General features: G+C 49.1%; 1 pseudogene; it reads left to right on the top strand.

Moving 5' to 3' along the window:
- Positions 1-262: 262 nt before the first annotated feature.
- Positions 263-4723, top strand: LOC133614472 (protein FAM222B-like; annotated as a pseudogene).

Raw genomic sequence — 4723 nt, 5'->3', positions numbered from 1 at the left:
TGACGTATGTAAGAAGGTGCGTTTTTTTATCTCTAGAAAGAGTGAGAAACGCCTGTAGTGTAATGCCTGCAGCTAAAAGCAACTGCGTGAGAACGTATACTTGAATATCACCATATAGTCATTTTCTATATCGCACAGAGACAAACCCGCGATATATCAAGTATATCGATATATCGCCCAGCCCTAGTTGTTGACTTAGTGCCTGTTGTTTTTGGCTTCAGGTGCGGAGACGACGGTCGATGCTTCACCAGTGACGGTGGTAATGCTGGCCTGTTTGCCGCCATCACGTGATCCAGCCCTCCAGTTTCTCCCCCCATACGCAGATGAACGCTGGGCTTCAGAAATGTAAGCGACCGGTCCGTCAGCAACCTGTTGCTCCCCTCGCTCGGGTCCAACCGCCTGTTTTCTGCCCCGCGTTGCAGGGGGACACACACACTTGACCAGATCCGCCAGCTGTCCGACACCCGCAGAGTTGGACGCCTTTGCTAAGAAAGTGGCCAACTGCCCTCTGACTATCCAGATCTTTCCCAACAGCGTCAAAGTCCCGCAGAGGAAGCACATCCGCCGCACTGTCAACGGGCTCGATACGTCCTGGTCCCACCAGCGCCGGTCTCCCCATCCGCCCCTGGTCCGAGCGCGCGGGGGCCTGCTGACCGTGTTTCTCCCGCCCGCTAAACGCAACCTCCGCGGTGCCGCCATGAATCGTCACGGCGGCCCGTACGTGCCTCAAAGCACTTTGAACATTCCTCAACCTGCCGTGCACCTGCAGGATCCGCCGCCGCCGTGCCCCGCCCTCAAGGAGGCCGCTTTCCGCTCTCAGGCGCCGCACGGCATGGCTCTCCCTGTCACCTTGCAGCAGCGTGACGTGGTCCCGGCGCACGCGTTGCCGCTTCACAAGAGGCCCGTTCCCAACGTGCGTCAGCAGCACCAAGGCTCATGCGCAGCGCCGGCTGTGATACCGCCTCGTCTCTCCCACGTGCAGACGCCACAGCATCAGACGCTGCTCATGTCTCACGCGTTACTCCCCACCGCGCCCCCAGACCTTTGCCTCATGTCCGACTCAGGCCCACTGTCTGGCATGCAGCACGCCCAGAGACTTGCTGGCCAGCAGTCCCTCCCCCAGGCCTCGGGGGCTGTGCCCAGCAGCCTCCAACAGCCTTCGCCGGGCGCTTATGGGCCCCGCAAGCTCCCCGACTCGGATGCGCCTCCAAATGTGACCGTGTCTACCTCAACCATCCCTCTCTCAATGGCCACCAACCTGCAGCAGAACCGAGCCGGCGACCTGAGCAGCATCGTGCACCAGATCAACCAACTGTGTCAGGCGCGGGCCGGTGCTGGCGCCACATCCGTCTGTGAGGGTCAGATAGCCAACCCCAGCCCCATCAGTCGAAACCTGCTCATCAACGCCAGCTCCAGGGTGTCCGCTCCCCACGTGGGTCTGGTCTCCGGGTCCAGCTGCCTCATGGCGGGACCCCCCGACATTGGTACAGCTCTCCCACCCAGCGCCACTATCCAATCACAGCTCAGCCTCGCCGCCGCCAACAACGTCCTCGCGTTTCCCACGGACCACCAGCAGCGAGCCTGGAACCAACATCACATGCAGCTGCCCCCTGAGGGAGTCCACCCCTGCAAGAACCCCCGCATGGAGCCCCCCACAGAGAGCGCCTTCCCCACCCGGACCCTCAGCTACCCCTGTAAGCTGGCCCGAGCGGACAGACCCAGACCGCCGTCCCCTGTCACCTGTCCTGGCGCGCCATACGCCAACAGCCACTACGAGCTGATGTCATGGGGCGGAGCCCCGGGGGCCGCCGACAACAATGGGTGCGGGCCGCGTGACGTCCCGGCGGGCTTTCAGGCGGGCCGCGTCCTGGGGGCCAAGTACCGTTTGGGCAAAGAAAGTCTTCCCGGACAGCCCAAGTTGCTGTCCAATGTGGACTTTTTGGGTGCAGGAGACTTTGTGATGGGCAGGTATCAGGAGCCCAACATGGAAATGATTGACAGGTCAGCTGTGCGCCAGCCTCAGGACGCCAGACACGGCGGCGGCCACAGTCTTCATCCCACCTACCGCTAAAGTCCGACCACCTGCAGGGCGGCCGTTTTCTCAGGTCTGTGTGTGTGAAAGTTTTAATTTGTAGTGATGATGAACTCTTCCCCGCCACACTGCACGGTCACATGACAAGTAGCAAAGTCACGAGCGCCTTCCTGTGTGTGACAAACATCACATCATCCACAAGCGATGTCTTCTTTCTTTACAACCCGCCTGTGCCAGTTGGCCTTTTGCTTCCTTTTGTTGTGCGGGCCACATCAGACAAAGACGGCGAGCGAGGAGGCCGAGGCATCGTCACCAAAGGTTTTCCCAAAATACTTGAAGGGCGTCAGCCATCGTGGTCCTGCCCCCCCGGTACACTGCCGCCATCTTGGCAGCGACAACGTGAGGATTGGACACTGACTGGACAGGAAATGGCGACGGCTCCATTTTGGGTTGACAGGTGCGCACTAGAGATCGACAGATTTATTTGGCATCTTGACGTATGTTGCTATCAGCCTCTTTTTATCGGTATCTGCCTTTTTTTTGTACAACTACACTATTACATCAGCAGATACAATATAAACACATATGATACCAGTATTTAGTACCTTAAACTAGGGCTGCAACTAACAACTAATTTGATTAGAGATGTCCGATAATATCAGCCTGCCGATATTATCAACCGATAAATGCTTTAAAATGTAATATCGGAAATTATCGGTATCGTTTTTTGTTTTTTTATCGGTAACTGTGTTTTTTTTTTTTAAATCAACATAAAAAACACTAGATACACTTACAATTAGTACACCAACCCAAAAAACCTCCCTCCCCCATTTACACTCATTCACACAAAAGGGTTGTTTCTTTCTGTTACTAATATTCTGGTTCCTACATTATATATCAATACACTGCGATGAGGTGGCGACTTGTCCAGGGTGTACCCCGCCTTCCGGCCGATTGTAGCTGAGATAGGCTCCAGCGACCCCAAAGGGAATAAGCGGTAGGAAATGGATGGATGGATGATATATATCAATACAGTCTGCAAGGCATACAGTCCGTAAGCACACATGATTGTGCGTGCTGCTGGTCCACTAATAGTACAAACCTTTAACACGTAATTTTAGTCATTTTCATTAATTACTTGTTTCTATGTAACTGTTTTTATATTGTTTTACTTTCTTTTTTATTCAAGAAAATGTTTTTAATTTATTCATTTTATTTTATTTTATTAATTTTTTTAGAAAGGACCTTATCTTCACCATACCTGGTTGTCCAAATTAGGCATAATAATGTGTTAATTCCAAGACTGTATATATCAGTATCGGTTGATATCGGTATCGGTAATTAAGAGTTGGACAATATCGGCAAAAAGCCATTATCAGACATCTCTAAATTTGATAATCGATTAATCTGTTGATTATTACTTCGATTAATCGATTAATAATCGGATAAAAGAGACAAACTACATTTTTGTCCTTTCCAGTATTTTATTGGGAAAAAAACAGCATACTGGCACCATACTTATTTTGATTATTGTTTCTCAGCTGTTTGTAAATTTAGAAGTTTGTAAATAAAGGTTTATAAAAAAATACAAAAAAAGAGCCAATATCATAGATCCAACGAATTGATGACTAAATTAATCGGCAACTATTTTTATAATCGATTTAATCGATTAGTTGTTGCAGCCCTATCTTAAACTATACATAAGTCAAGTAAATAGTTGTAATCACTGAGAGTTGCCTTTTTTGGGGGGAGCAAACTGGACCAAAATCCTGTTTTTGTCCTCCTGTTCCGATTTGTTTCACTACTGCAACCATGGAGCCTCCGTCAGGGCACTTGCAGCACGGGCTCAAAAGGGAGCGCCACAAGTTTCATGTTCTGTCATTCGGTCCAGTAACGCGACAGAGATGGACGGACACTAAGATGACAGAAAATATTTACTTTGTGTAAATATCGTGACAAATAGGGAGATTTTTAAATAAGTAAAGAAGAGCAGGCAGCCGCTCACACATTCTCGTACTTTCTGTAACATCCAGGACGAAATGTCAGCCGACGATAAGCTACGTGAAGGAGCCCAGAATTGTTTTTATTTAAATGTTGGCCGTATTTTTGACTTCCTCACGAGGAAACCTTACAACGTATGAAGTCCACAAACTGTTCTAAAATTGAGTAAATGGCGAGGTGTTGTGATGTAGAGAAATGCCATATTTTTACCAATTTTCAGGATATTTCCCTTATTTTGAAGTGCAAATGTGGATGCTCCTCTTAGACACGCGTAATAAAGTTGTTTGTGAAATCCCCAGATGTTTCTGCTGCTAATTTAACCACGTTAAAGCATGTCGCAGCTGGTCCCACCTTTACTAAACAATTGTTATCAAAAACCATTTAAAGCCTCGTTCAGCTGTTTACTGACGTACACTAATCATGTTTAAATACATTTATATCCGCCTCCTTGACTACTAATAATCGCTGTCGGCCCTGAAAAAAACAAAAACAACGGTCAATCTCCAGTGCGCAAGCTGCTTACCTGACTACTGTTTTTGTGTGTGTGTGCGATGCAATTGATTATTATTATTTTAGGAATGAGTCCAAAGCTAATGAGAGCAAGACTTTGTGGAAATGTGATATTCCAGATGAGGGACCTTCAGGAATAAAAGGCTTTGCCCACCAAAATAAACTTTTGCTAACACCGCA

Source organism: Nerophis lumbriciformis, linkage group LG17 (assembly GCF_033978685.3).
Source record: "Nerophis lumbriciformis linkage group LG17, RoL_Nlum_v2.1, whole genome shotgun sequence".
NCBI lineage: Eukaryota > Metazoa > Chordata > Actinopteri > Syngnathiformes > Syngnathidae > Nerophis > Nerophis lumbriciformis.
The sequence above is the reverse complement of the archived record's forward strand: the minus strand, read 5'-3'. Positions and strand labels throughout refer to the sequence as shown.